The following is a 21,899-nucleotide window of genomic DNA, read 5'->3' as shown; positions in this document are numbered from 1 at the left end:
ATAACAATGGTATCTCCATGCTTTGTTTTGTATGGCTTCCATGGTGATCTTCTCTTTAGTTATTTTTTGGTGGATATCTAGTTGTTGGATATGTTCTATGGGATGTTTATTTCAGGAATTTGTTTCCTGTCATTTTTCTATCATCCTTGCCCATATATCTTTAGACATTTTGTTGGTTCTAGGGCATCTTTTTGTACTCCTCTATGCTTGGCCTTTTTATTTGATGCAATTGGCAGGCTGGTATGTTTTGTTATGTTTTTTTAACACCTATTTTTATTAAAGAAGGTTGTTATGTTTTTTTTCTTTTGAACAAAAAAAGAAAGGTATCAGATACGAAGATAACTTGTGTTTGCCATGAAACTTAACCCATAAAGACATTCTTATCAGGGAAGATTCTCTTAGCTAGAATTGATGACCTGGATTTCGTAAGGCAGTTGGAGATGATTCAATAAAGGATCTGACACCCTTGTCTGAGGTTACGTAAGAGCCTTATAATCTGGAAGCCAATATGAGTGGTGTAATTGTGATATCAACAAGGACAATACCTCTATGTTTCCACAAAAAGCTTCGGTCCAAGAGACTTACCCTTATTATGATCATGGAGGTTACCAGGAGGGTGAATTTGGAGAACATATGGCAAGTTTCTTACACTACAGGGGTTTCCCTCCCCACTTCGTTTTCCACTTTCCAATTTTGGCATAGGTCCTTGAATCTTAAGAAGCTTATAGAGGTTGGATTCTTCGGGCTTGGAGCTCAGATGACTATGAGCAAGACTATCCAATTACATCAGTTGACAAAGACCATTGTGACTCCTGGTTTTAAGGCAATGGAAAGGCACGATGTCCCTACAGTCATAGGCATAGTTACCAAATTTGGTCGTACCTACCAAAAAATTTCGAAATTTCGGGTATTCGATTTGGTTCGTGGTTTAATACGATAGTTCAAAATTCGGTACATATATCCATGGATTCATATAAAATAAATATTTCCTTGTGGCCCACGTTTTCAAATAACGTTTTGGATCCATGAGATGGTATATGTTAGTGGTAATGTTATTTTAATTTTTATAAAATGAAGATTTTGGAAGAAAATTTTAAATTTCTTAAGAATTGTGCTAATTAATTCAGTAATAATTTATGAGTTAATTAATTCACTAATAATTTATGGGTTATAATATTAGTATATTTTTTTACTAGAAATTTGAATAAGTATTAAAGTGTAATATTAATATTTTGTGTTATAAAATAAAAGATGGTCTGATCATACTAACAAATAATTAGTAATTAAAATTAATAGACTTTATTATTAATTATTACAAAATATATTTTAATTTAGTTTGGTAAATTAGTAAGAGTAATTAAGGATACACATGTATATTTTGAGAGAATGTTTATACATACTTAATATATAACCACATTCCAAACATGAACTTGGTTGGTAATTTGGAATCTATATTGCTCGTTGCAATGTGGAATTTGTACAAATATCGGTTTATATTGGGCATCATATAATATATGATATAGTTTTATATACAGATGAATACATAATTTTTCATAATATTATATTCCAATGTAAAAATATGCACTTTGTTTTAACATATAATTCTATTTTCAACATTTATCATTGACAACAATTTTTAAGGGGCTTGTGAGGTTTTCAACATTATAATCGTCCATTTATATTTTTTAAATATTGAAAAAATAAAAAAATTCTAGTATTAAAACGATGTATACTCTGATTTTTTTTCCGTATTGAATTTTAAACAATCATTTTTTTTCCATATCGAATCGAATTCATATTCAAATTTGGTAGCTATGAGGCTTCTACAAAATTACTTTTCCAAGTTTTTTTTCATTATGGATTCCATTGACGATGATGGGGAGAAATGGTTGGTTCCCACTGACGGTGTGATTTATAGTTATGTGGTTGAAAACTCTCAACTCATGGCATTACAAAATTTTGCAGTTTCTACACTCTTCCGTCCTCTATTCTTGGTAATGTCAATTACTTCATGCTTAAGGTTGTTTACTTGTATTATAACATGTCAACCTGGACACCTCTACTACAGTTGATGAATAGCGTTCTCATTGTAGCAAAGAAGAAAAATTATGATGTGTTTAATGCTCTAGACATCATGTAGAATGAATCATTTTTGAAGGACTTGAAGTTTGGGTTTGGGAATTGACAACTTCATTATTATCTCTACAATTATCACATTAAATATGCCCTTAAACCATCTCAATTAGGGTTGGTTATTTTATAGCGATAGGTGTATGGAGTTAGAAATGGCCATTTGCACATAGATTAGTGTTTTTAGGTAATGAAGTGTCACTTACTCATGTCAAAATAAAGGACACAAAATATGAACTTGTTTGGTTTGGAAATTCTAAGAAAGGGATGTATTCTCCAAAATTCGGATATAAATTTCTTAGGAAAGAAGAGGAAATACATGAGTTGAAGTTGTGGTTCAAAGAAATGTAGAAGTTCAATCAATCATTGTTCAAAAGTGAGGGTTTGTATATCATTATGGACAAAGTGTGTGTTAAGGACTTTGTGTCTCAAATGAGTTAGATAGGCCTAGGGAATGCCACTTGTGTAAATTTGGTGATGGATAACTTATATGCTCACTTTTTGGTTTAAAAATTTGAAGAAATGGATGTATTCTGTAAAATTTGGATATAAAGTTCTCAGGAAAGAAGATGGAATACATGACTTGAAGTTGTGGTTCAAAGTGTTAGCGCTTGGAATTCACCTAGGCTGAGATAGACAAACTCTCAAGGCTACATCAAACCATTTCACCTCGTAGCTAGCCCTACGAGGTATGAGAAGGCTCTCTCGGGTCAGATTCGATAGATCTTTCAATATGATTAGGCTGACCAATTAATAATAAAGATTTTAGGCTAGTAAATTGATAAGGGGGTTGATTTAATGATTTTTGGGGTTTTTGGTGGCAATTGGTGGAAGTGCAATTCAAGGTGCGGGGATTGAGCACAGTTTTCACAGGGGGATCTAAGGGGCAAGGTAGGAATGAGTGCTGATGCCTTAATCTGAGATGGATGATCAGAGATGATAGAGGAGAAGCTAAAGAGGGCAAACACACAATTCGAATCCTCTCTAGACAGTAGAAAACATTAAAATTGAACAAACTAAAAAGCTGAGCATGTCAAAACATGAATTCAAACTTTACCACTTCATCTGTCCAATTTAGAAGCATAAGAGAGATGTGAAACACATAAACAAACTTACAAGAACATGTAGAGAACACACCATCAACAATCAGATCCACAAGAATCCTCAAAGATGTCTGTAAAACCCTGGCTTTCCTTGCCTTCAATTGCAGAAATAGATGCACAATATACAATAAAGCTTCCTTACACAAGAGTCCAACCATAAAAATGAGAAAGAGAAGGCATAATATAGAAGGTCAAACCTCTTCCCCCACCTCTAGGGGTCGAGCTCAGCTTCCTAGGAGCTGTTACAACTAATTCTAAATCAGTCACTAGATAATAGGCCAGCACAACAACTTGCCTCTAAAAGTTAGGAAGCCTATCCATGCATTAAATATTAACTATTTACATCAAAGAAGCTTCTAGAAGAGTAAAGAAAGATAAAGCCTATCAAAGTGCCATGAAAATATTACATTCATCCATCATCTACAAGTAAAAATGGTCAACCATAGTCAAAACAGTGTTTTTTGACCGAAAATGGCAATTCTGGCAAATCTGGAAGTTCTGGTCGCGCCCCTGGAAGTTCTGGTCGCGCCCCTTTACAGCTGTTTTTGAGTGGGTTCCACTGGTCCAAATCAGGTGCAAGATGGCTCATTGGAAAGCTTGGCCTGTCTACTTTCCATCCCAAGTGGAATTTCTGAATTTGGTGTTGATTTGACCCCTCAAAAACCATTTCTCCCAAGGTCACTTTCTGCAACTCAAAAAGTGGGCAGAAAGTCATTTTTTAGGTGTATTTTGAGCTTTTGGAGGCTCAAAACTCAAAATCAGGCTTCTCCCAAGTATTGGTAATTTTTCTTTTTGAATGCCCTTTCCAAAAATGCCAAGTTTGCAAAATTCCGAGCAGCCCTTCAAACTGGTCTCACCCGGGGTGAGACCAGTTCTTGGGAAAAACCTGTAATTTTACCAAAAATTTTCAAAATGCTCAAAAATCTTCAAAATTTTCACATTTTGGTGCTGGATCAAGGCTGATCAGTACCATGATGAGTGAGGGAGGCTTCAGCCAAGATACGGAGCGGATTTGTCCTTTTCCTCCTCTTCCGGGCCTCCGATAGCTTTCTTTGGAGAATTTTCATTCTCGCCTTGCAAACATGTAATCTTGCCCAGTAGTGTGTCTTCATGTTCCGGAGCAGCTCTTTGTCACGGTTTGCCTTGTCTAACAGTCCCTCCAAGCGCCAATTTGCTCAGATGAGCAATAACTCTCTATCCTTGGGCAGTGGGTCCCCAGGCCTCCTGCGGTTGATGACTCGGTCGAATCGAATCCTCCATAACTCATCCAACTCCTTCTCGGTCTCCAGCTGTTTGTTTCGCTGCTCTAAATAAGTGATAGTCCACTGAGCCATCTCAAGCTTCCGCTGCAACACAAGGTTCTCTTCCTCTCTCTGCCTAATGAGCTCATAGAAATCTGAAGAGGAAGGAGAATGAGCATCACGACCAGTGAAATCATCATGTGCCTCGCCAACTGCCTCATCCTCAACCATGGGCTGCTTGCCCTCTCGTACTGCCTGTGCCGATGAAGAAAGCGAGGCCCCTTCCACCTGGTGTGGAGATAACACTCGCTGCTCTGATGATGAAGACGAGACCCCTTCCACTGGCTGTGGAGAAAGTACTCGTCGGGCTGCTGCAAATAAGGTCCTGTGACCTCTCTGATATGTGATCCGAGGAGAAAAAGCCATATGTCTAGGAATGCTGATCTCAGGCTGATGTGATGGCCCTCCCTCCTCATGAACTGCCTCCGGCCCTGAATGTGGCTGTGTGAAAACATCTCGGGAGATGAAATCCGCCCAAGGGATGCCCTGCTGGCTCAGCTGATGGGAAACTACTAGCTGAATAAGACCATGATGGCATAGGCTCCGAAGCTGCTGTACTGGGGTCTGTCTCCGAAAGGTAGTGGCCATCCTCTGAATGTCGTGAAATAAGTATGCCGAGATGTTCATCATCCTCACTCTGGTGAAGTGCATCATCATGTGGATATGACAAGAAAATACTCGTGAGAATCTCCCCTCGCATGTGAAGTAGTGCATAATGAGTCTCATGGTGTCTATATACTCTGCTCGGAGGAACTTGATAGGAAAGTTCCTTGACAAGTGATGCACATAGGCAGGCCTAACATATGGCTCATAGTATACCAGGTCCAGCCACTTGCGCCTTGGCCATACCTCACCCACATTGGGTATCCCGGTAGCATCTGTGATAGCCTCTGGAGAAAATACAAAATTCACCCCTGCAAGGGTGACCTGCCTGTCATGGAGATGGAGGACAAACAACCGGGCCAAGTCCCTGTGATGCTGGATGTGTGACAGCCTCTCACAAAACTGAAAACAAGCCATATGCTGAAAGCAAGATAGTGCCAACGGGCAAGCCTGCAACTCTGTCAATGATATAGGCTCCTCCCTCTTGTGGTGACCACCCTTGCCTCCCCTACGAGGCCTCTGCTGTGTATGAATCTCAGAAGATGATGATCGGTCATCACCTTGCTCATTAGTCTCAGTGGTTGACATGGTGTTATTGAGCAAGGTGGAAAAAACAAGTCAAATTGACCGCTGCCCTGCCTGCAAAATGCTGTGAAGTATGTTGTTTTCAAGGGGAAACATCATGAGGGATATGTTAGGGGAGGGAATTTACATGTAGGAAAGGGAAAAATATATACATAAACAGGGAATTCTGAAGGAAAACATCACATAATGCTAAACATGTCATTCCATCTTTCAACATTTGCAAATTAATACCTTATTTAGGGAAACTGTGATTTTTTAGCACCAAGGGAAAGGACAATAAAAATCATCATGATGGAGGGGAGGATGTCATAAGCATAGGGGGATAAGGCAGCATCATCTATGTACAAGTAACAGGCAGCTCATTTCAATTTGTTTTGAATGTCATTGAGGAGCATACTCTGTTTTTCATAATTTCAAAATGACCATTTGATGCTTTGGGAAACAGGGATTTAGGGTTTCTGATTGTAAGAGGAAGGGAAGGGGTTGTTGTGATCATTTTACAGTGGAAGGGAGAGGGGATTGTATCTTGGGAATGAGGGAAAATAGAGGATATTAGGGACTAGGTTTAGGGGGACAACGGAACCCTCAACAAAGTCTGCTGCCAATCAATTTTTGTAACAGCAATTCATTTAAAACAGAGGCAGCCTTATTTTTTGATTTGCCATGAGTAATTAAGGTTTCACTGTGTGATTTGATCATAGGGAGGGATATTCAATTGCCTAGGGAGTTTAACTGAAGGGACAAGCAATTGAATTAAGGTTTACATAGGGAATTAGGTAGGGGAAAAAACAGAGTTTTGAGGAGGGGAAAAAGATACCATGTTACTGCAAACCCTAACCACAGCAAGTCTGATTTCTTTGATGACTATGCAAATGAAATTTTGTCATGACCTTATTTGAGCTTTGAAGTCTTTGACATATACACAAGATGACATTTTCCTTTATTTTTCTAAGGCTATGCAAAATGGCAAATTTCACTGTTTTTACAATTTTTTGAGTGCATGCCTTGTCATCACTTTTTTTTTTATTTGTTTTTTATAATGTTTCTTTTCATTCTTTTGCTGTACATTTACATAGGCATTTTGCTGTGTTACTAGTGCTTAGGGTTTGATCATTATACATGGGGAAAAGGTAGGGTTTATAGGGTTTGAAAGGACTAGGGTTTGCAAATGATTTAGGGGTAGGATTTGTATAAGATTGGGGGTAGGGTTTGAGTATTGTTTGCAAATGAGATTAATGATAATGACATTTTAACACCTGTGATTAATCATGGGAAAATGAATGGAAGGGAATAAGGAATAAAACACCTTGAATAACAAACAAAACTACCAAAGCATATGCTTGCAAAAACCTCAAGCCAATTTAACCTATTCTTACATTGACTTCTTGCATGAATTTTATGACCATAATCCACCTTTGAAATCATGACACATTTCAAAACGATGTGATGGAGGCATACCTTCAAACCCACGAGCAAAATTTGGTGAAATTCGGGAGTTTGGGTGAGTTTCTGGGCAGACAGAAGTTCTGGTCGCGCGCACCTTCAGACTGGTCGCGCCCCTGTAACTGGTCGCGCCAGTGTATTTTTAACACTGTGCGTTGGGCTGTAACTGGTCGCGCGCACCCAGATGGTCGCGCACCTCCTCAGAATGGTCGCGCACCACTCCAAGTGCTGGAACTTGCAGAAAATTGCCACGAATTGCCTCCTTTGCCTCTAGCACGAAATTTTGACTTTCATTTGCATAATAAGAGTGATTTGAGAGGGAAATTAGCTTTTTATAGGGTCACTTAAAAAAAAAAATTTAACTTTAGAACCCACTTTCTAATGTTTCCAACTTGCTTTGCTTTTTTTTAACACTGTTTAGAGTCTTTTTGTCCTGAAATGAGCTCTCTTGATGCGTTTGACTCCATTCTTTTTGCAGTTTGACCGCCTGATGAACTGTAGCGAAGGAACCAGGGTTATTGCCGGCAATTTTACAAATTTTTGAGAATTTCTTTATTTTTTCAAATTTCCACATGGCCTTGGACTTAAAAACAGGGTTTTTAAACCCAAGGCATAAAATGAGCTATAGCTGAAGAAAATGATAATGAAACGTATGTACAAGACTCCTTCCGGCTTGCTGGGCACCTACTGACCATGACTCATGACCTTGAAATGATTTTGACTCAAAACCCTAGACCTAAGACCATGGGACCTCAAGACAAAAACAAGAACAAGCCTGACTCAATTACATTGTTGTATGACCTGATCCAGCAAAGCCAAGAAGGGAACAAAGACCAGCTCCTCCATTCAGTGTTATGGCATGCCTAGCGGGATGCAAAACTGACACTGATGAGACACCTATAAATGCATATGCAAAGAGTTATTGATCACTGATGGAGGGCTCAAGACCGACACTAACATTGGCTCCAATGGGGATGGTAGCTCCTTGGAGGTGCCAAGAACCTCAGACCTCTTGGGAGAGCAGACCAGTGCTTTATTCATTGGGCAATGGAGTCAACTAATAGAAAAAATAACCAACTCAAAAAGACTTTATTTGACTTGACTATAAACTGAAAACTTTGAAAGGACTATGACTCAAACAAACTGACTTTTTGCAGAAAATAAACAAACTGAAATCCCACACCAACCAATCTTCATGCTTGGAATTATAGCCTTCACTTCGGGCCCCAAACCAAGAATGAAAGATCAGTTCACGCTTGCTGTAGTAAAGTAAAATGATATGTACAATGAAGATGATTTAGAGCAGCATTGTTCAAACATGATATCTCTTGAGAAGCCGGCCATTCACCGACCCACCGGGACATTCATCGCCATTCAACTCCTTAAGAAGGAAAGCATTAGGACCACGATATGCAGCAATCTTAAAAGGACCTTTCCACAGATTATCAAACTTACCGTGTTTACCTTTGTCCTCGTTTCGAGCATCCCATCTCAAAACAACATCTTCTAGCTGAAAATTTTCTGATTTTGCCTTCTTATCATAAATCTTCTTGATACGTTCTTGCAGCTTCAAAGAGTTTTGGAGGACTTCTTCCCTTGTCTGCTGTAGGTGGACCATTTGACTGATTCTCCGTTGCATTGGATCCATGTCTTCTCCCGTTTCTTGGATTAACTTTGCGACCGGTACACTAAGTGATGTAGGAAAAACTGCATCAACCCCATAAACAATCTCAAATGGCGACATTCCTATTGATCTCTTTTGGCTCACCCGATCAGCCCACAGTGCATTGACCAACTTCTTGTGCCAACTTTTCTTGTTGATCTCCAGCATCTTTTTGATAATGTTTACTAGTGATTTATTTGATGATTCGGCCAGCCCATTACCTTGCGGATGATAAGCGGTGGAGTGACCCAAACTGATATTGTACTTATAACAAAAATCCACCATCTTATTTGACTTGAAAGCAGCTGCATTATCCGTGATCAATTTGAATGGACAGCCAAAACGGGACAAGATATTAGTTTCAAGAAAGGAGATAATTACCGAGTCTGTGGCCTGCCGAGTAGGAATTGCTTCTATCCACTTGGTGAAGTAGTCGGTAGCAGTCAAAATCCATCTATGCTGCCCGGATGAAGCTGGGTGTATTTCACCAATGAAATCAAGGCCCCACTGCTGAAAAGGTGCACTAATTTCCACCGGCTTGAGTGGCAATGGCTGCAATCTTTGTTTCCCTTGAAATATTTGGCACTCATGGCAGCTCTTCACCGCTTTGTATACATCAGAAAAAAGGGATGGCCAATAGAAACCAGCTCTCAAAATCTTGTTGGCTGTAGTTTTCCAAAATAAATGACCTCCACAATCACCTTTATGGAAGTCTTCTACCGTTGCTTTCGCTTCTTCTTCAACCAAACAATTCAGTAGGATGCCTCCGGGATCTTTCCAATACAATGCTGATTTCATGATGCAAAACTTAGCGGCCTTCAATTTCAAAGTCCTTGCTTTGTTCTTTGACATTCCAGGAGGCGCGAACACATTCTGAAGTACATACACTATATCAGCATACCAAGGAGAATTAATGAAAATGTCTGATACCTGAACCGCTGAATTTTCTCCTTCACCATCGGACAAGGCTGCAATCAAGTTGATGTCAAGCGCATGTAGGTTTGTTTCAGCCATTAGTTTAGCAAGTCCTTGTCCTTTAACCAGCTTGGTTGGCTTGATTTCAACATCATACTCCAAGAGAGCAGCAATCCACTTGCCTCTCCTACCTTCCGGCTCTGTTTGTACCAAGACATCCTTTACCGCTGCACTAGGAACATAAGCTAAGACATGAGAATGAAGAATATAAACCCGGAAATCTTTCAATGCCTTAATCAGGGCCAGCGCTTGTTTCTCAATGATGTTATATTTTAATGCCCCATCTCTAATGATCCGGCTGAAAAATGCAATTGGCCTTTCAACACCCTCTCTTTTTTGCATCAAAACTGCTGCTAGTGTATGCTCGGAAGCGAAAGAAAACAATATGAAATCCTGAGTATAATCAGGGCTGATTAAGGTCGGGGCTGAAGACAAGATTACCTTGATTAAATTGAAGGATTTGACTGCCTCCTCAGTCCATTTGATCTCGCTGTCTTTCCGAAGCATGTTGGTCATTTCTCTTAAGTGCTCTGCAGGATTAGGAATGAAGCGACGCAGAAAATTCAATTTACCGTTAAAAGATTGTATCTCCTTCTTATTTCGGGGCTGTTCTAACTGCTGAATTGCCTCCACTCTTGCGGGATCAATACGTATACCATCTTTGGAAATGATATGTCCCAACAATTTACCTTCACTCATGGCGAAGAGACTCTTTTTTGGATTTAAAGAGATGCCATATTTTCTGCATTTTTGAAAAACTTTCGTCAAATGAAAAAGATGCTCCTCATCGGATTTAGAAAATACCGTTAAGTCATCAAGATAAACAACTAAAAATATGTCCTTTTCATTTGCAAAAGCCATGTCCATAGCTCGCTGAAATGTTGCACCTGCATTCTTTAAACCAAAAGGCATTTTAGCATAATGAAATGTTCCCCAAGGTGTAGTGAAGGCTGTCTTATCACGGTCATCCTCATGGACTAGGATCTGATTGTAGCCGGAGTATCCATCCAACAATGACATCTTGGAGGCACCTACTACTCGCTGCAATATGTGATCCATCTTTGGCAGCGGATAGTTATCTTTGAGAGATACCTTGTTCAAATTTCTAAAATCTATGCATAACCGAATCTCACCGGTTTTCTTCCTTACTGGCACTAGATTAGAAATCCAATCTGAAAAGCGAACGGGAACTATAATTCCGGATTGATAAAGTCTATTTACCTCTTTTTCAATCAAGGGCAGCAACTTGGGATTGATCCTCCGCAACTTCTGCCGAAAAGGTTTCTGATTTTGTTTGATTGGAATAGTGTGTTGGATTATGCTTGTATCATAAGTCTTTAGATCTGAATAATCCCAAGCGAATACATTAGTAAATGATGACAGCAATCTAATGTATTGATTCTTTACCTTGGGTGGCAGGGCCTTCGATAATTTCACCATCTTTGGATGTTCCACTGTCCCAAGGTTGACATCTTCCACACCTTCTTCGGTTGGCATCAAAGTTGGCTTGCGAGCCACATCGTCTTGATCAAAAAGCTCTTCTAAAGGAATCAGCCCCTTTGGAATATGATTGTCTTTCAGCTGCAAAACATCCATTTGATTTATTCCTTCAGGCTCCATGTCAATTGAGATTTCTTCAAACTTACCTTCTCCATGCAAGAAGTCTTTGATTTCCTCATCATCCTGAAAGACTTGCCAATTCCTTTGGTTGTCCGGGATTGTGGGGCGGTGTTTTACATAGATTTCAAACTTGTTACTCGAATTCATTGGTATCTTTAAATTGCTTGCTGCCTTAGCCAAAGCATCGGCAACTCCATTTTGTATCCGTGGTATGCATGTCAAAGTGTGCTCTGAAAACCGCTTCAAAATATCCAAAACAGCATTGCGATAAGCCCGCATACGAGGATGTTTAGCTTGAAATTCCCCCTTTACTTGTTTGATCACTAACTCGGAGTCGCCATAAATTGCTATCTTTTTTGCTTTTAATTTCCGGAGGATTTTCAAACCAGCTATAAGGGCCTCATATTCAGCTTCATTATTTGAACAATCAAAAGCCAATTTATAAGAGCAAACTTGTACCTTACTTGGAACTTGTTTAGAGACTGAAAATGGGCTGCGGATCCATACGCCAATGCCTGCTCCATCGCTGCCCACTGCCCCGTCAAAATCCATGGTCCAAAGACCATCTTCATCATCATCCAAGGGCTGTACTTGTGATGTTGTTTCAGTCATGACTTGCTGTCCATTTATCTCAGCAATTGACTTTATGACAGCAGCCTTTTCTTTGCTTTCCGTTCTCAATACTTCTCTAACATCTTCAGCAATGCCTGGGATATCTTCTATCTGAACTAATTGACTATTTACTTCATTAAAACTATCAGCAAATAAAACATAGGACTCTAGATCTGTCTGTACATAGTTTACAGGATGATTTACCGGTTTTTCCTTGCTTGTAATCATATACTTCATCTTTTGCTCTCGATAGACTTTCCTCATTTGTCCAAACACCGGAATAGTGGCATATGAAAAGTCCAGCTGTAAAGTGCCTTTGAGTTTTGATCCCCATGACCTTGAAAGAAGCATGCCAAACCTTGGCGGAATGTCCGCTACTACCACATCCATCAAGAGATTCTTTGCGGGAATTTGATCCAAGCTAACAACTAAATCTTTAATCAGACCGATGCATCTAACTCGGCTGGAATCAAATGAGTATAGATCATGGTAGTTACGAGTTATATCAAGTCCCAACTTCTCCATTATTGCCTTGGGCATTAAATTGTGTGATGCTCCCGAATCGAACATAGCATTATGAAGCACATAATCATGAATTCTCAAGCTGATATAGAATGGCGGGACATCGCTTTCCGGTGACTCACCATTGAGAGCTGGCCCAAAGATCAATTCCGGCTGATCATCCTCCACATTAACCGCATCTAACATTGGATCAGTATTGAACATCTTAGAAATTTGTGCTCTGTAAGTAGTGTTCTTCATGACTTCAGTAAGTGGAATGGACAATTTCAATTTTGAGACTTCATTCTCAATGCTGAACGCTTGACTTCTTTCACTTTCTTTGGCCGGATTATCTCTTTTTTCTGCTCTATCTTTAGGTACATTTGATGGCTGATCCATCTTGTTTGCTGGAGCTGTTGGGGCTGATGAAGAATCCATGATTTCTTTACCTTTTCTTTGCGGAACAGCAGCACCATTCTTTGCCGCATTTTCTGCCTTCTTTTGAAGTGGATGTATAGGTACTGTTCGGTTTCTCAGCTGTCTCTCTTTGCCTTGTTGAGCTGATAAGGCATGTAGATAACCTCTTTGATATTCCTCAGACTCATCTTGAAGTGCCACATCATTAGATAGAATGTAATGCTCATCTTGAGGTGCATAAGCATTACTTACCAGCTCATCTTCTTCCGTGATGAAAGTGGGCATATCATCGGGAGTGAAAAAATGATTTTCTTCACCGGGACCTTCACCCTCATCTTCAGATTCTTGAGTGACATAGTTTTGCTGAAATGGGGGTTGGATCGGTTGCTGTACTGCCGCCTCTTGTCCTCGTGGCTCCCGCTGTTTTATCCTATATTGGGGCTGCTGTTGTTGGCCTCTAAAGTTCGGATTTCGAACTTGCGGTTCCGGTTTGCCAAGACTGAGATTTTGGAGTGCCTTTGAAATATCTTCAACTTTCCGAAGAACTTGAGAAGCAGATGGAATATCCTCCTTGATGGTGACCTTCTTTTCCGCTTTCATTCTTGCCCGTTTATCATTCAGATTAGCCTCTACACTTACCGCAATTTTTTGCATTTCCTCCAAAGAAGGAGGATCTCGGTCCCGTAGCGAGTAGGCCATTTCCGGATCGAAACCATCCGGGAACTTCAGCAAGGCAGATTTTCGAGATGGCTTAAGATCATCTGGTATAGCATTATACACTGCATTAAATCTTATGATGTAGTCTTGAACGGACTCACCCGGATTTCTCTTAAGGTTGTTATATTCGGCATTGATTTGCAGCGGATCCTTTCTGATTTCCCATCTGTCCAAGAATTGTGTTTGAAGTGCTTCCAAAGAGACAATACTATTTGCTCTCAACCCTCTGAACCATTTCCGGACCTCTCCTCCAAAAGTCTGAACGAACAACCTCATGGTAACATCTTCCTCATCCAATTCATACAGATCAAAAAAGGTAGTCATCCGGTCAACATGCTGCTGAGCTGGGACACTCTGTGGAGTGCCATCAAACATTGGTATCTTGCTCTGGTAGTCAGCTGGCATGTCATGAAGGTTTGCAGGGAGAACAAGGGGAGCAAATCGGGCAGCCATGACTCTAGGCGGGGGAGGTGGAGGAGTAGAAGGAGTATGAGGAGGAGGAGGTGGAAGTATAATAACAGGGGTTGTGATAAGGGGAAGGGATGTTGGTGGAGATAAAGGTGATGATGGAGTTTGAGGTGTAGATGGAGGTGAACCAACAGGGGTATCGGGAAGTGTAACTATAGGTGAAATAGGTGAAATAGAGATGAAAGGAGGGAAAGAAGCTCGATGAGCCGTGAGGGAAGTTTGAAGATTTTCAGCTTGATCAATAGTAGACCCAATATGATCAGATATGTTTTCAATAAAATCAACAAGAGTTGAAGCATGTATACTACTTTGAAGATGCCGCAAAATATAAGATTCAACCACTTTGTTATGCCTTTCGAGGTCAATCACAGCTGCAAAGTCAGGATCAAGAACCAAAGTATCGAGTGCACTTTCAGATTTAGATTTAAACAATGACAATTCAAAATCCTCGTCGAAATCAAGATCTTCAAAATATTTAATTACAGCAGGCGATGAGTTAGATCTAACAATCAATTTTGAATCAGAAGCCAGCTTGTAAATACAAATAAACGAGGAAAGGAAAAAAAAAAAAAACACTCAGCCAAATGGAAACTCTTAGCTTATCATCTGAAGCTTAGAGTCCATAATGATACTGGGATAAAGATGTCACTGAAGCGCTATGTTCACAAATCCCACGGAGATAGACTGAAGCAGCGTTTATCTACTAACGCTGATGTAAAACAAGAGCATTTTCGAAGGCTTCTGGCGTAACTTCAGGCTCCGTCTAAGACTTATGAAACAACACACTCAATGAGCAAAGATTTAGATGTTCTTCCCCAGTATGGTCGCCAATATGTTAGCACTTGGAATTCACCTAGGCTGAGATAGACAAACTCTCAAGGCTACATCAAACCATTTCACCTCGTAGCTAGCCCTACGAGGTATGAGAAGGCTCTCTCGGGTCAGATTCGATAGATCTTTCAATATGATTAGGCTGACCAATTAATAATAAATATTTTAGGCTAGTAAATTGATAAGGGGGTTGATTTAATGATTTTTGGGGTTTTTGGTGGCAATTGGTGGAAGTGCAATTCAAGGTGCGGGGATTGAGCACAGTTTTCACAGGGGGATCTAAGGGGCAAGGTAGGAATGAGTGCTGATGCCTTAATCTGAGATGGATGATCAGAGATGATAGAGGAGAAGCTAAAGAGGGCAAATACACAATTCGAATCCTCTCTAGACAGTAGAAAACATTAAAATTGAACAAACTAAAAAGCTGAGCATGTCAAAACATGAATTCAAACTTTACCACTTCATCTGTCCAATTTAGAAGCATAAGAGAGATGTGAAACACATAAACAAACTTACAAGAACATGTAGAGAACACACCATCAACAATCAGATCCACAAGAATCCTCAAAGATGTCTGTAAAACCCTGGCTTTCCTTGCCTTCAATTGCAGAAATAGATGCACAATATACAATAAAGCTTCCTTACACAAGAGTCCAACCATAAAAATGAGAAAGAGAAGGCATAATATAGAAGGTAAAACCTCTTCCCCCACCTCTAGGGGTCGAGCTCAGCTTCCTAGGAGCTGTTACAACTAATTCTAAATCAGTCACTAGATAATAGGCCAGCACAACAACTTGCCTCTAAAAGTTAGGAAGCCTATCCATGCATTAAATATTAACTATTTAAATCAAAGAAGCTTCTAGAAGAGTAAAGAAAGATAAAGCCTATCAAAGTGCCATGAAAATATTACATTCATCCATCATCTACAAGTAAAAATGGTCAACCATAGTCAAAACAGTGTTTTTTGACCGAAAATGGCAATTCTGGCAAATCTGGAAGTTCTGGTCGCACCCCTTTACAGCTGTTTTTGAGTGGGTTCCACTGGTCCAAATCAGGTGCAAGATGGCTCATTGGAAAGCTTGGCCTGTCTACTTTCCATCCCAAGTGGAAGTTCTGCATTTGGTGTTGATTTGACCCCTCAAAAACCATTTCTCCCAAGGTCACTTTCTGCAACTCAAAAAGTGGGCAGAAAGTCATTTTTTAGGTGTATTTTGAGCTTTTGGAGGCTCAAAACTCAAAATCAGGCTTCTCCCAAGTATTGGTAATTTTTCTTTTTGAATGCCCTTTCCAAAAATGCCAAGTTTGCAAAATTCCGAGCAGCCCTTCAAACTGGTCTCACCCGGGGTGAGACCAGTTCTTGGGAAAAACCTGTAATTTTACCAAAAATTTTCAAAATGCTCAAAAATCTTCAAAATTTTCACATTTTGGTGCTGGATCAAGGCTGATCAGTACCATGATGAGTGAGGGAGGCTTCAGCCAAGATACGGAGTGGATTTGTCCTTTTCCTCCTCTTCCGGGCCTCCGATAGCTTTCTTTGGAGAATTTTCATTCTCGCCTTGCAAACATGTAATCTTGCCCAGTAGTGTGTCTTCATGTTCTGGAGCAGCTCTTTGTCACGGTTTGCCTTGTCTAACAGTCCCTCCAAGCGCCAATTTGCTCGGATGAGCAATAACTCTCTATCCTTGGGCAGTGGGTCCCCAGGCCTCCTGCAGTTGATGACTCGGTCGAATCGAATCCTCCATAACTCATCCAACTCCTTCTCGGTCTCCAGTTGTTTGTTTCGCTGCTCTAAATAAGTGATAGTCCACTGAGCCATCTCAAGCTTCCGCTGCAACACAAGGTTCTCTTCCTCTCTCTGCCTAATGAGCTCATAGAAATCTGAAGAGGAAGGAGAATGAGCATCACGACCAGTGAAATCATCATGTGCCTCGCCAACTGCCTCATCCTCAACCATGGGCTGCTTGCCCTCTCGTACTGCCTGTGCCGATGAAGAAAGCGAGGCCCCTTCCACCTGGTGTGGAGATAACACTCGCTGCTCTGATGATGAAGACGAGACCCCTTCCACTGGCTGTGGAGAAAGTACTCGTCGGGCTGCTGCAAATAAGGTCCTGTGACCTCTCTGATATGTGATCCGAGGAGAAAAAGCCATATGTCTAGGAATGCTGATCTCAGGCTGATGTGATGGCCCTCCCTCCTCATGAACTGCCTCCGGCCCTGAATGTGGCTGTGTGAAAACATCTCGGGAGATGAAATCCGCCCAAGGGATGCCCTGCTCGCTCAGCTGATGGGAAACTACTAGCTGAATAAGACCATGATGGCATAGGCTCCGAAGCTGTTGTACTGGGGTCTGTCTCCGAAAGGTAGTGGCCATCCTCTGAATGTCGTGAAATAAGTATGCCGAGATGTTCATCATCCTCACTCTGGTGAAGTGCATCATCATGCGGATATGACAAGAAAATACTCGTGAGAATCTCCCCTCGCATGTGAAGTAGTGCATAATGAGTCTCATGGTGTCTATATACTCTGCTCGGAGGAACTTGATAGGAAAGTTCCTTGACAAGTGATGCACATAGGCAGGCCTAACATATGGCTCATAGTATACCAGGTCCAGCCACTTGCGCCTTGGCCATACCTCACCCACATTGGGTATCCCGGTAGCATCTGTGATAGCCTCTGGAGAAAATACAAAATTCACCCCTGCAAGGGTGACCTGCCTGTCATGGAGATGGAGGACAAACAACCGGGCCAAGTCCCTGTGATGCTGGATGTGTGACAGCCTCTCACAAAACTGAAAACAAGCCATATGCTGAAAGCAAGATAGTGCCAACGGGCAAGCCTGCAACTCTGTCAATGATATAGGCTCCTCCCTCTTGTGGTGACCACCCTTGCCTCCCCTACGAGGCCTCTGCTGTGTATGAATCTCAGAAGATGATGATCGGTCATCACCTTGCTCATTAGTCTCAGTGGTTGACATGGTGTTATTGAGCAAGGTGGAAAAAACAAGTCAAATTGACCGCTGCCCTGCCTGCAAAATGCTGTGAAGTATGCTGTTTTCAAGGGGAAACATCATGAGGGATATGTTAGGGGAGGGAATTTACATGTAGGAAAGGGAAAAATATATACATAAACAGGGAATTCTGAAGGAAAACATCACATAATGCTAAACATGTCATTCCATCTTTCAACATTTGCAAATTAATACCTTATTTAGGGAAACTGTGATTTTTTAGCACCAAGGGAAAGGACAATAAAAATCATCATGATGGAGGGGAGGATGTCATAAGCATAGGGGGATAAGGCAGCATCATCTATGTACAAGTAACAGGCAGCTCATTTCAATTTGTTTTGAATGTCATTGAGGAGCATACTCTGTTTTTCATAATTTCAAAATGACCATTTGATGCTTTGGGAAACAGGGATTTAGGGTTTCTGATTGTAAGAGGAAGGGAATGGGTTGTTGATCATTTTACAGTGGAAGGGAGAGGGGATTGTATCTTGGGAATGAGGGAAAATAGAGGATATTAGGGACTAGGTTTAGGGGGACAACGGAACCCTCAACAAAGTCTGCTGCCAATCAATTTTTGTAACAACAATTCATTTAAAACAGAGGCAGCCTTATTTTTTGATTTGCCATGAGTAATTAAGGTTTCACTGTGTGATTTGATCATAGGGAGGGATATTCAATTGCCTAGGGAGTTTAACTGAAGGGACAAGCAACTGAATTAAGGTTTACATAGGGAATTAGGTAGGGGAAAAAACAGAGTTTTGAGGAGGGGAAAAAGATACCATGTTACTGCAAACCCTAACCACAGCAAGTCTGATTTCTTTGATGACTATGCAAATGAAATTTTGTCATGACCTTATTTGAGCTTTGAAGTCTTTGACATATACACAAGATGACATTTTCCTTTATTTTTCTAAGGCTATGCAAAATGGAAAATTTCACTGTTTTTACAATTTTTTGAGTGCATGCCTTGTCATCACTTTTTTTTTTATTTGTTTTTTATAATGCTTCTTTTCATTCTTTTGCTGTACATTTACATAGGCATTTTGCTGTGTTACTAATGCTTAGGGTTTGATCATTATACATGGGGAAAAGGTAGGGTTTATAGGGTTTGAAAGGACTAGGGTTTGCAAATGATTTAGGGGTAGGATTTGTATAAGATTGGGGGTAGGGTTTGAGTATTGTTTGCAAATGAGATTAATGATAATGACATTTTAACACCTGTGATTAATCATGGGAAAATGAATGGAAGGGAATAAGGAATAAAACACCTTGAATAACAAACAAAACTACCAAAGCATATGCTTGCAAAAACCTCAAGCCAATTTAACCTATTCTTACATTGACTTCTTGCATGAATTTTATGACCATAATCCACCTTTGAAATCATGACACTTTTCAAAACGATGTGATGGAGGCATACCTTCAAACCCACGAGCAAAATTTGGTGAAATTCGGGAGTTTGGGTGAGTTTCTGGGCAGACAGAAGTTCTGGTCGCGCGCACCTTCAGACTGGTCGCGCCCCTGTAACTGGTCGCGCCAGTGTATTTTTAACACTGTGCGTTGGGCTGTAACTGGTCGCGCGCACCCAGATGGTCGTGCACCTCCTCAGAATGGTCGCGCACCACTCCAAGTGCTGGAACTTGCAGAAAATTGCCACGAATTGCCTCCTTTGCCTCTAGCACGAAATTTTGACTTTCATTTGCATAATAAGAGTGATTTGAGAGGGAAATTAGCTTTTTATAGGGTCACTTAAAAAAAAAAAATTTAACTTTAGAACCCACTTTCTAATGTTTCCAACTTGCTTTGCTTTTTTTTAACACTGTTTAGAGTCTTTTTGTCCTGAAATGAGCTCTCTTGATGCGTTTGACTCCATTCTTTTTGCAGTTTGACCGCCTGATGAACTGTAGCGAAGGAACCAGGGTTATTGCCGGCAATTTTACAAATTTTTGAGAATTTCTTTATTTTTTCAAATTTCCACATGGCCTTGGACTTAAAAACAGGGTTTTTAAACCCAAGGCATAAAATGAGCTATAGCTGAAGAAAATGATAATGAAACGTATGTACAAGACTCCTTCCGGCTTGCTGGGCACCTACTGACCATGACTCATGACCTTGAAATGATTTTGACTCAAAACCCTAGACCTAAGACCATGGGACCTCAAGACAAAAACAAGAATAAGCCTGACTCAATTACATTGTTGTATGACCTGATCCAGCAAAGCCAAGAAGGGAACAAAGACCAGCTCCTCCATTCAATGTTATGGCATGCCTAGCGGGATGCAAAACTGACACTGATGAGACACCTATAAATGCATATGCAAAGAGTTATTGATCACTGATGGAGGGCTCAAGACCGACACTAACACAAAGAAATATAGAGGTTTAATTGCTATTTAAAAGTGAGAGTTTATATATCATTATGAACGAATTTTTTATCAAGAACTTCATGTTTCGAAGGAGTTAGCTAGGCCTAAGTAATGCCACTTGTGCAAGCTTGGTGATGGATAGCTTATGCTCACTTTTTGTTATTATGTTGGCTTATATTGGAAGGTAATAAAAGCTTCAATCTATCTTGTCATTGCAAGGTGATTAGTTTATAGATGTTTTATTTTAAAGAGTGACATGAAAACCCTATTATTGAAAATTAAGAGGTCCAAAAAATGAATAACATCTTCGTAGTGCACATGCCTTTCCATCATCATAATAATATCACTGAAGTCAAAGATATATAATAATCACAATAACATTAAATAATAAAAAAGGGAAACTAGAAATAGGAAGCAATGAAAGATGTAATAATATTATTATAATATAAGTCAGTTGGTTGATGTTCATGTTCGAGTTTGACAAATTTAATTATTGACAAAAATTTGATAATTAAATTTTTGAAAATAAAATTCTATATTAAATTAGACATACTAAAAAAAAATGAAAATTAATATATGTGTGTAACTATTTTATATATAATGATAAGAATTGTTGTATATATTTTTATATATAAAATGACTAGCGTAAAAACCCCTTTTCTAGGTAAAAACTCCTCTTTGTGACGAGCGTTTTTAGATTTTTCCTTTTGTACCTCTTTCCTATATAATGATAACACTTTTATATATAATGATAAGAATTGTTGTATATATTTTTAAATATAATGTGAATAGCATAAAAACCCATTTTCCAACTAAAAACTCCTCTTTGTGACCATCATTTTTATATTTTTCCTTTTCTCTTCGCTCGACGATACAAATAACAATTGCTTCATTGAAGGATTTGATGGTGAAGGTCGTGAATTACCCTAAATTCCAAACGCCTCTATATCTCCAAATACTGGAGAAGGCGGCCATCAGATGTGAAATCTACAATTTTCATTTCTAAGCTTTTAATGGTAGCGGGATCAACGGTTTGAAACCTTCCCACTTGATACATGCATTAAAGAATGTGGTGGGACATGGGAAATCCCATATTCTTCCCCATAACAATTGTCAACCCCCAACAGAGGATAGTTTTGTGTGGGGTTTGTTACAAAAGGAAGCAATAAGAGCACAGGTGTCACGCCCCCAATTCTTTTTTCATAAATTGGCTTTCATGCGGCATCGGCCAAACACTTTACTTTTTCATTCATTAACATGTTGCCCGAACTACGCCTAACATTCACTTTGTTAACCATAAATAAACATTTAATGTGTAGAATGTGTTAAATAACATTCACCAACAGAAGACACTTAAAACATATGCAAGTAAGATTTTTATTATAAAATCTTTTTTACATTCACCGGGAGGAAAACCTTCAACTGGCGTTATAAAGGTTTTCACCATTCAACTGAATGCCTTTGTTTACACCTTGAACGCTGCCTTCATTCAGGCCTGCATGACTCACCATGCAGCCTCACCCGTCGCAACACTTCACCGTGTCAAACTTCGTTCAG

The 21,899-nt window shown here is 39.9% G+C and overlaps 1 pseudogene; it reads left to right on the top strand.

Annotated features, from left to right (window-relative positions):
• Positions 1-508: 508 nt before the first annotated feature.
• LOC149144826 (glycylpeptide N-tetradecanoyltransferase 1 pseudogene) lies at positions 509-2,263 on the top strand (annotated as a pseudogene).
• Positions 2,264-21,899: the final 19,636 nt, after the last annotated feature.

This window comes from Pinus tabuliformis, chromosome X (genome assembly GCF_031772625.1).
Source record: "Pinus tabuliformis cultivar Carrire ecotype Pingquan chromosome X, CPIR1, whole genome shotgun sequence".
Classification (NCBI taxonomy): Eukaryota; Viridiplantae; Streptophyta; class Pinopsida; order Pinales; family Pinaceae; genus Pinus; species Pinus tabuliformis.
Note: the sequence above shows the minus strand (reverse complement) of the source record. Positions and strands in the feature narration are given on the sequence as shown.